This window comes from Rattus norvegicus, chromosome X (genome assembly GCF_021556685.1).
Source record: "Rattus norvegicus strain SHRSP/BbbUtx chromosome X, alternate assembly SHRSP_T2T, whole genome shotgun sequence".
NCBI classification, from domain to species: Eukaryota; Metazoa; Chordata; class Mammalia; order Rodentia; family Muridae; genus Rattus; species Rattus norvegicus.
This window is the reverse complement of record NC_141554.1, coordinates 37,863,344-37,874,213: the sequence shown is the minus strand read 5'-3', so window position 1 is coordinate 37,874,213 and position 10,870 is coordinate 37,863,344. Positions and strand designations below refer to the sequence as shown.

Here is a 10,870-nt window from a genome sequence, read left to right as displayed (position 1 = left end):
TGGCATACCCTGCCACTAACCTTGAACTTTCCAGCCCAGGGACTGGGCCACCCTTCCTCCAGAAGCCCTTCCTATATAATCTAGATATTTTAGTCTCTCTCCCCATCTCTCCTTCTCCAAGGTTCTCTCTGTGCACACTTTTTCTTTCTCTTCCCCCTCCCTGCTTCCCCATGGTGACTCCCCTGGCCTCAATTCTTGGGACCAGTAAACTCACCCAAGAGCAACTTTCTAATAAACCTGCCTTTAATATAATCTAATCTGGCTTGAATTGGCTCATTTCACCGGAGGCAGAGAAATAACCTATCACAGATTTCCTGTATATCAGATATTTACATTATGATTTGTAATGAAAGACCTCGTGAGAGGACCTTCCCTCAGGAGGAGACCCACACGCCCAAAGACCGAGCCGAGACCACGGGATGCAATCAGCACAAGGGTTTATTAACACAGGTACCTGTGGGCACACAGTCTCTTTGGAAGACTTCCGCGCCGTGCAGATCCAGCAGGGGGCTTTTATAGGGTTCTGGGGAGCAGAAGCAGGCATACAGAAGCAGATGCATGGTTACAGGGATTGGTGGATTCAAATGAGGCGCAGAAGCATGGTCACACATAATTGGCTATTCCATACAATATTCAAATGAGGCACAAATGTATAGCTACACACAATTGGCTGTTTTAAACACATTCAAATGAGGTTACAACATGGTAAAAGAATATGTGCAGGCTGGGGCATCTGGAATGTCAGGGGCTAGGGGCTTATCTCTTCCTGCCAGATGGCCCATGAGTTAGATCCGATACCCCGGGCTTGTTCTGCATTCTTTTTCCTTTTATGGTCTGTTAGTTCTAGCGGTGACGCAGGCCCTATGTGCCTGGGCGTGTCTGGGCTCGCCCAGGCCTGCTTCAGCTCTGAGTCTGTGAATCTTAAAACTTTTACTTTGTATTTGTGGACCTTAAGCTCATATAATTTTCTTTCGAGAGTGGGGGGGTCTTTCAGTAACAGAAGCAAAATTACAGTTTTGAAGTAGGGACAAAATAATTTTGTTTGGGTATCACCACAACATGAGGAACTGTATTAAAGGGTCATAGCACTTAGGAAGGGTGAGAACCACTGCTAATGAGAGACAGCAGGTCCCTGCAGAGATCACACTCATCTTTTTTCACTCAGAGAATTTGAATCCTTACAGGAAAGAAATTCACAAGGAAGCTCACACACAAGACAAAATACAAAAGGCTTCCACTTCCATACATAGGCACAAAGAACTTGGCAAAGACTATGAGTGGGAATTGTACCGTGCCCCTTCACCCCCACACACACTTAAAAAAATAAAAGGTGGTTGTTTTCCTTTTTAAAACTGGAGGATGGTATCATTACAACTCCATTTTCCTCAGCCCAGACTTAAAGAAAAACCTATCTCCATTAAGAGAGAACAGAAGCGACCTGGAGTTCGGTTCCCTTCTACCCAGTGATGGACTAGACAACGCACCTCAGAGCTAAATCTGCCCATGTTCTAGCCGGTCTCCTGCCATCCTATAAATTGTTAAGATGGCCTTGTCCGGGTAGGAAAGAAATTAAATGAGTATATAACAGAACAGACTACAAAGTATGCATTAATATGCAAAATAAACAAAGCCTGTAAGACTTGATTATCACCATATTCACTGGCAGACTAATCCTTCACACTTGGGCTCAAACTTCTTTCCTTCCCTTATTAGTATGTTAATAGGACTTCAGGATGTCCTCAGGGCTCCAAAACTGCAGAAGAGTTAGAATAAATCTCTCTATGGGAGAACAAAGGACTGTAAGAGCAGAAGTTTTCTACCCACTGCCCTAGAAAAACCCAAGATCTGAGGCTCCCTGGGAAAATGGGGAGTGCTTTCCTATGAGGCCTGTGGCCTAGAACTCAGTTCTCCAAGCTCAGAGTTGAATAAAATTACCACCTCCACAAATTTCTGTCTTCTAGTTTGTAAACACACTTAAAATTAATAAGCCAACTACTCAATATTCGCCCAATTTACAAATAAATCGTTTCCCTTTGTCAATTTCTGTTTCCTGGTTTCATCTGAAATTCAGGTAAACTAAGACGAAGAACTTATGGACCTAAGTGCCTGGGAAGGCTCCTAGTTCCACACAAACAGAAATCTGCATATTCTCACTCACCTTCACAGAAAAGACAGCTCCTCTCCTTCGATTGCTAAAAATAGAAATTCAAAAATATATATTCATTCTTCTTTCCAGGTATGTGTGTATTGGGGGTGGGGGTGGGCACAAGTGTCACAGCAACAATGACAGGGAACTGTCTAGAGTCTGTCTAGACCAGTGATTCTGCCCCCCTCAGGATGGTCATACTATCACAAGGTGCAGCAGTGCCATCTAGCGGACAAATGATAGAGATGTTCTAAATATCCCTAGTTCTTAGCCTTCCTAAAGCTGCAAACCTTTTAATACAGGGGAATAATAAAAAGCTCCTGAGTTCCTCATGCAATGGTGAGCCCAAAGCATAAAATCATTTTGCTGCTACTTCATAACTGTAATTATTTTGCTACTGTTATGAGTCATAATGTAAATATTTGATATGCTACCCCCATGAAAGGATTGTAACCTGCAAAGGGGTCACCCATCACCCACAGGTTGAACAGCACTGCCCTAGAATATATGTGTACTCCCATAATTTTTCAGCCCAAAATCTTGAGTGCCACAGTTGAGAACTCCTGTTCTATGAAAACTTAGGTCTTTTTTTTAGTTTAGAAAGTTGTATTATATGACTATAGATGGGAACATCTGACAAGGGCAGGGCTACTGAATAGCAGAGGCCTGTCACAGGAAATGAGGTAAGCAACCTTACAGAAAGAGTACCAGAGAAAGCATGCCCAGGCTTCTGGTCAGCATCCAAAAAAGAGAAAGAAAGGAAAACTTTACTTTTTTGAGTTAGAACTTGGCAAAGTGGGCACAGGAAGGCTCTGTAAGAAGCTTCTGAAAACAGGATGCTTTTTATTACTCCCTGTATAATACAGTTGTCTTTTTTATCTCTGGAGATACCTGAAGCCTATGTCCTTTAGAAACCAACTAGAATACAAATTTTAAATGACATACTATTTTAATAGTATAGCCTGATCAGAATGGACATCTTTCTAGAAATTCCTTAAATGGCTCTGATCCTTTGAGACAGGGTCTCTCTCTGTATCCCAGACTGTCTCTCTAGTGCCACTACAGCCACCTGAACATCTGTCACAGAGACTATATCTTCCCCTCTGGCATACTAAGTGATAGCCATCGAATTCATCTTCTTCAAAGCTAATGAATAAGGTCTCTGTTAAAACTGGGAAAGAAGGGGACTAGTCAAGAACTCCCTGTGATGATACTCATAAGTCAGCCATAATCGTTTACCATTTCAGGAAACCGAAGCTGAGTTGGGCAGTGGGATACTGGGAGGCAGAGGCAGATGGATTCTGAATTCAAGGCCAGCCCAGTATACAGAGCAAGTTCCAGGACAGCCACGGCTACACAGAGAAACCATCTTGAAAAAAACAACAGAAAGGTGGTAGGGAGAAGGGAAACTGTCTACTCTCTCACTCACACTCATTGGCTGCAGAGACCTGGGCCTACCCTTTCAACTGGCCTCTTCTGGCTTCCAAGTGCAGTTTCATTTGTACTTTCTTTCCCCATACTCACCTGCCCTTTTACTAACTTAGACACTGACAGCAAGACTTCCTTACCAACTTCCTGGTGGATCCAGTGTCAGTCCCAAAGATGGGAGGAGAGAGACCACAGACCCAAATCATGTCCAAATTATCTAAAGCCAGCTTTTTTATTCACATACATGGGGTGCCTCCCCCTAAGGCAGGGTTCCAGAGGTCAGCATTGTATGTGAGGAACACAACACTTTTATTTATAGCTCAGGGATAGGAGATTTCCAAATGGGAGATTTGGCAGGCAAAATAGGTACAGAATGTAAGGATAACAAGTTAACCCCTCCTGACACAAAGACATGGTCGGAGGAGGGCAGAACAAGGTAGTCATAACAACAGGTAGCCATAACAAGGTAGTCAGAGATGCTCATATAACCCTCTGAAACAAAGGTAGGGTTGCAAGATGGTTATCACCGACTTTAGGAACCACAACATGATGGCCATTCCTGGAACAGGCAGTAAAGAACCTTTTGTAGTTAAGGGTACAGGTGGGCATAGCCCAATCCTTCAGACACAGAGGCTTAATCATAAACAGGAATGAACCTAGTTGTCTTTACTATAAGATGGCCTTTATTTAAGATGGAGGCAGGCTGGTTCATCACCAGCTTTTTGCCAATAGCTTGTTTTTCTAAAAAGAAAAAACTCTCGTCTCCTCCTTTCTTCTCTTAAACAAAAAGCAGTCTGGAACAATCTCCCGGAATTTGTTCATTTCCCTTCGGTCTAACCAAGGACTTTTTCACACAGGTGGGAAAAGAAAAGGAGAGCGTGATTTTTGTCAGTCATGGAGTGAGCAAAGGTGCAGTGCCATGATAGATCTGTTAGTCATGTCCTTTTTCTACTCTGAAAAACAAACACCCCAACTTGTAGACTGACCAAGTAAGAGCATTACTAGTGTCATTTGATTGTTCTTTATTTCCCATTACCACAACGACCACTATATTACTTCTTCCTTAAGGACCTTTCAGGTTTATCACTTCCTCCCCTTGCCTATGACAGCCAACCAGCTCAGGCCTCTAGATCCCAAACATCCTATGAAACTTCCGTTCTCACCCCTCTATATCTGTGTCCTGACTCTCAGCAGATTCCTGAAATACCCAGTGTGCTCATGCTAGAGACTGTTGTATTAAAGTCCACCTTATCTCACCCCATTTGTCCTTCCTTCTCAAGGCCTGCTTTCTTCCTGCTGCCTTCCTTGATCAGTCCAATGCACGAGGTGCTAGAAATGGAACACACCCACCAGCTATGAAGACTTGCTTCTAAAATTCACTTAGAAATAATTCTTAAAGAGTTCAACATCCTGACTACACAGGCTTACATAAAATTTATTACCAGGCATCGTGGTGCACGTCTTTAACCCATCATTCAGAAGGCAGTGGCAAGCAAATCTGTATGAGTTCTAAGCTAGCATGAGTTATACAGTAAGACCCTGGCTCAAAAAAAAAAAAAAAATCAAACAACGAATTACCAGAATGATTTTCCTTTCCTCTTTTCTAACCTCTTAGGAAAATGAGAATGACCATTGTGGTTTACTCCCACCTGCCACACTGCCTCTCTATCCTGTCTTTTTCATGAGGTCCCATGGAACCAAAGACCTTCTTAGTAGGCTTTGGTCTTATGATGGAGTACACAGGCTCTCATTAAGGCTTTACCGACAGTCACAGAAGCACAAATGGCTTTGCTGGACTATCAGGCTTATGGGGGAAACCCAGAAGCTGAACTGACCAACCAGTGGAATCACATGGCATTGCTACCTCAGAAAATAAAGCCTGCATTCCCTGTGTCTAGCTCCAGGGCTTCCTGTTAGTTCCAGGGAGCCGCACATAACTTTAAACTCAAGAAATTCTTAATCCAGCCATTGTTTCTCAAGGTTATTGGAAGGCTGATGAATGGGCATTCCATCCTCCACTAGAAATCTTCCTGAAGACTTCATAAAACAAGCCTGCTAGTACTACTGCTCTCCAAGTCCGATGGCCTTCAAAATTGGAAAACTGGGAGAACTTAGTAATGCAGTCATAATACCGAGCAGTATCGTCTGATAAAATTTTCTCTGAAGATGGAAATGTATGGTATAAATATAGCAAGGAATAGGCACAATTATAAAAGTTTAATGAAATTAAAATTTACTTGTAAATAACAAGTGACTTGTGGCTATATTTTAGAGACTCATACTACTATATTTTAGAGACTCACACTACACTCAAGTCTGTTTGGTTTTGTGTAAGATACTGTTGTACAGCTACAAAGCTCAGAATGTCTTGGAACTCCTGCCTTGGCCTCCCTAGGGTCCCAGGTGTGAGGTGACTTCTTTCTAAAGGTACAGAGACCATGAGCATTACCAATCACTGGAGTAACATTACATTTGTACTATCCCACTCTAGCTCATATTTGTCACATCTCATTAATAGCAAAGGAAAATTTCTCTCACTAAGTTTAGGACCTTCCACCTCATTTCTTTTCTAGTGACTGGGAATTTCATTATTGACTAACATATGCGGGCTGTTAAATTACAAGTCATAATAGTCACCGGTTTCAGTCTCTTATCTTATAAGACAGTAGGCATCAGTCTTAGTTCATAACCATAGATGACTTCAGCAAGGAAACATACAAGCTCGGTACTCAGGGATGCCCTGAAACGCTGGTGTCTGAATGAGCTACTACCTCTCAGTAATGCTGCTTCTGACAAATCAGACTAAAACATCAGAAGGAGAATGTTAAAGACACGTTAGCAATCCTCTTACTGTGGGAACTAGCAAAGAGTTTTTTTTCTTTACCTTTCTTTAAGATTCCACATTCTCGGTCATTCTAGGTCCTGAGTGTACATACAGCAGGTCTTCCCCTGCCAGTGAAGTTGGCAGAAACAATCAGTACTGTCTTTTTAACTAAGCAGGGGAAGGGTGCATTATCACAAGAGGACATATGCTCAGTGGTACAGCAAAGACCATAATATTTCCTGGGTAAAAATAGGTTGAAATGCCAATCAACCAGAGCTTCCAGGAACTAAGCCACTACCCAAAGACTATACATGGACTGACCCTGGACTCCAACCTCATAGGTAGCAATGAATAGCCTAGTAAGAGCACCAGTGGAAGGGGAAGCCCTTGGTCCTGCCAAGACTGAACCCCCAGTGAATGTGATTGTTGGGGGGAGGGCGGTAATGGGGGGAGGGTGGGGAGGGGAACACCCATGTAGAGGGGGAGGGGCTAGGGGGATGTTGGCCTGGAGGCCAGGAAAGGGAATAACAATTGAGATGTAAATAAGACATACCCAATTTAATAAAGATGGAGGAAAAAAAATAGGTTGAGACAGTGTAGCATCCTGAAAGTCCAATCAAGGCCTATTGTACATTAATTTTTTTTCAAAGCACCTTAGAAATATGAACATGACTTACAATGTGGAAAGTTAATCAAGTAAAATTCTACATCTGTGGGCTACTATTTTTGTTTTCTTGGTTAGGACTAAACCATCAAACAATTCTAATAGGAACATTCCGATTTCAGGCCCTCAGTTTTTGACTTCCCTACATAAAAACAAATAATAATAATAATAAACCACAGAAAGAAAAGTCTCACTCACATAACCATTAGTAACTAGATAAACATGACCTTTCCAATTTTATGTCTAAGCATATGAAGTGTCAGTGTTCTGAATAAACCAGGCTAGGTAGGGTGGAGGCATAACCAGCAGCCAGAAATTGATTTTGGTCAATGCTAATTTCTGTCAGTGAAGCCACAATCAATGTTGGAGAAAACAAACTGACAGTGGCAATATGTTCATGATCCACTTTTCAAGCCATCAGGTGTAACTAAACTAGCATTAGTAACGAATTCCTTTTCCTACATTAATTAATAAACTGCAAAGAAGTTGAGAAACCTGGACTCTTAGAGCAAAGCAATGTTTGAAAACACTAATTCCTTGTTAATAGTGGATATGTATCAATCATTTAAAAGAATATTAGCCATTTCATTAAACTCATCAAGATTCACATATACACAAGTCTGAGTGTGTACCCTTTTATCTCAGTGGTTTTCTAACAGCATCATTTTGCTCTTCTTCTCAGGGGAGATTTGGACATGTCTTGAGAAATTTTTGATGTGATCATTTTGGGGAAGTCAGAAATGTCCCATAATAGTTACAGTGCTCAGGAAGATGCACACAATGTCGAATAATTACCTCCTAGTGTTGATGTGGCTCCATGGTCAAAAGCTCTTCCAGAGGACCCGAGTGAGTTCAGGTCTCAGTACCGTGACACGTGGCTCATAACTCCAGCTCCAGGTGACCTAGTAGCCTCTTCTCACCTCAGTGGACTCATGCAGAAGCCTACACACATACCCATAATTAAAGATAAAATTATTATCTCCTATTATAATTACTCCCTTCTGCTTGGCATTATCAGGACCTGAACATTGTTGGGATTCAGGAGGCGCCCCACAAACCACATGAGTGCCGATTTCAGTCAGACGTGGATGGTTTATTGAACACACCCTAGGACTGATCGGTCAGGGACACAGCTCAGACTTTAGGAGCTACAACCCCAAACATTTCTCAGGGCCAGCTTATAAAGGCTAAAACTACTAAAAGCCACAATGAGCTCATATGCAGGTTCTGGAAGTGGGCCTGGTGGTTGGCCCTGGCTCAAGCCATTTTAGACACAACTGTTCATATTGAGCCTTAATTTGATGGTTCCTACTGGTGAAGCTTATAGTTGTGGAATTTCTTAAGATTAACAAACTTCATAACCTCAGAACACAACAAGATATGTGGTCAGCATGATCATGCTATGAGCCAAATTATTTTTCTTCATCAATGACTAGTAGCCATATTACAGCAACAATATGAAATAGCTGGCAGGCATCCAACAAAATGGCTACAGCTATGTTACGAGGCCAGACCTCAACAGATATAACTTACAGAAAAGGAATGGGTAGGGATGTGAGAAAAACCATCTACTAATTCACCAGATTTTCTATGTTCACAGCAATGCACCCACTTACACTGGCCAGCTAGAATTAACCTTGAACTGCTTGCAAATTTTAAAATTTAACCTCTGGACAGGTTGAAATCCACAGAAATAAAAAGCAGTGTAGGGACTGGCCTTATCAAAAAAGGCAACCTTATCTCAGGCCATACTAGACTCTGAGATAGTTGAAATTGGTTGCAATTCTTTACCAGTTTCTGCGTAGTTTTAGCATGCTAAAACTTTCAAAAAGAAAAGCTTTTTACTAGACACACTTACAGTTCTTCAGGCATACATGTAATCCCACTGATTGTTTTACACATGCCAACAAAACTTTTGAATAGCAAAGGGGAGATCAGTAGACTTACAGTACAGAAAGCAGAAGAAAAGGCAACAGGGGTTTTTAGAAGAGTTTATCCAAACTAAGGTGTACACATCCAAGTATTCACCGGATCCCAGCCATTCACTATTTTGGAACTTCCTCTTCTCTCAATCTGGAGTAGGGCACAAAAGAAAAAAGATATTAAGAAATCGAGAAGTTGGGAAGGGTCAGACTTGTGTTCAGACACAACTGTGCTACCGATGGCGTTATCCATTTCTCTATAGCAATAACGCAGATCCGGATGAGTTCCAGCTTCTTCAGCCTCGGTTTCTAGAAATGCAGTCTCCTCATCTCCTAAATGGATCAAATCCTCAGAGGTCATTTAGTGACCCTTTATAAACGAGAACGCACTGTTTGACACCCCACCGGTTCCATGGGGAAGTTTGGGTTGGACCTCCGCTTATTGGACCTACATCTTATGGGTCTCCCCGGACCAAGGTATCGCAAGATAGTGTGTGTAAAGGCCAAGGGGTAGTCCTTGTCCTCTCAGACAGGCCATGCTACCATGTCGCCTATACTTACCGATTTCAATTTCCGCGCTCGATCCCGGTGGGCTGGCTCCTGACACGCTGTTTCCGGCGCGAGGGTAGCTTGGTTACGCCCCCCCTACGTCACGCCGCTACGCGAGATCTTGACCTCTGACCCGCCCGCTTTTGGTCCATAAACCGGAAGTCCCGCCCTGGAGGCGCTTGCCCGGTTAGCGGCAGCTCCGGTTCCGGTTTGCTCCGGTTCGCTCCGGCTCCGGCTTTCTACCATAGCTCTATAAGTAAACCACTGGCAGGATCCTGATAAGAGCCGGAGCTAACTTGCCCAGGCCTTTGCCCTCAGATAGCGGCGTGCTATCACTATTGAGCATAAGGCCATGTCACCAGCCTGCCTCTATCCGACGCCTAGGCCACGCCTTTTCCTTTGGGCTGTACCACCTGCTTCTTCTTACGGGTTGGACCGTTCCCATGGTGCCCAAACCTGGCTAGATCACTTCATGTCACGTCCCCTCCTGCGTTAGACTCTCCTACTGGCTTATCCGAGCTTGGCTTGAGAGCAACCTCTGGGCAGATCTCTCAAAGAGACCCCCTTCCCCCTACATGCATGTTTTCCTGTTTTATGTCTAAGGGACCTCATAAGTTCCCAAATCACCTACTGTGGGCTCCACATTGGCCGTCTTCTCTCGCCAGATCGAGTACCTCTCTTATAAAGGGACACCCAAAAGTTCCTTTTGAAAACAGTCCAAATCCTAGATGCTCCACTAAAAAAAAAAAAAAAAAAAAAAAAAAAAAAAAAAAAAAAAACAAGTAATAATACTTTTTTTTCGTGTTTCCGTCAAACCAAAGCATAATGGTAATTTATGAGCAGAAATCGAGAAGAAACAAAACTCTTGCCCAATGATGAGGTTCAGTGGTGGAACTGTGACCTCGCAACTGGGGAGCCAACTGAAACTTTTTTTCCAGCCTCTCGCTCTGTAGGCTTTAAATGCTAGAAAGATATGTAGAGTGTGTAAAGTATGATGTATTTCCCCTTATGACTTTTTCTAGACTCCAGTTCTCCCTCATACTATGAGGCAGTTTGCCCCACACTTTGATCTCTGCTTGAAGTCCCTCATTCTCTGACATTACTCTTTCTTACTTCATTTATAATTTCGGTCCCACAGAGACAATGCTAACCCACTGGAGTTCCTCCCTGTCCACAAAGCTCTGAATGGGCATGCTGGGAGGAAAAAAAATTCATTCACTCGTCGTTCCTATATTCAAAATGGATTCATCTATGAGTATATTCTGAATGTACAAGAAGCCTGAAAGAATCTTGAAGTTCCTTCCTTCTAGGACAAGATAAATAAAAAGATGTGGTAA

The 10,870-nt window shown here is 42.7% G+C and overlaps 1 long non-coding RNA gene across 1 annotated transcript; it reads right to left on the bottom strand.

The window, feature by feature from the left end:
* Positions 1-420: 420 nt before the first annotated feature.
* On the bottom strand, positions 421-9,931 carry LOC102555398 (uncharacterized). Its single transcript, XR_015646520.1, has 5 exons — positions 9,546-9,931; positions 9,010-9,135; positions 7,858-8,004; positions 2,159-2,192; positions 421-1,779 (listed from the first exon to the last, which is right to left on the bottom strand). It is a non-coding gene; the product is annotated as an uncharacterized LOC102555398 (long non-coding RNA).
* Between the last annotated feature and the right edge of the window lie 939 nt (positions 9,932-10,870).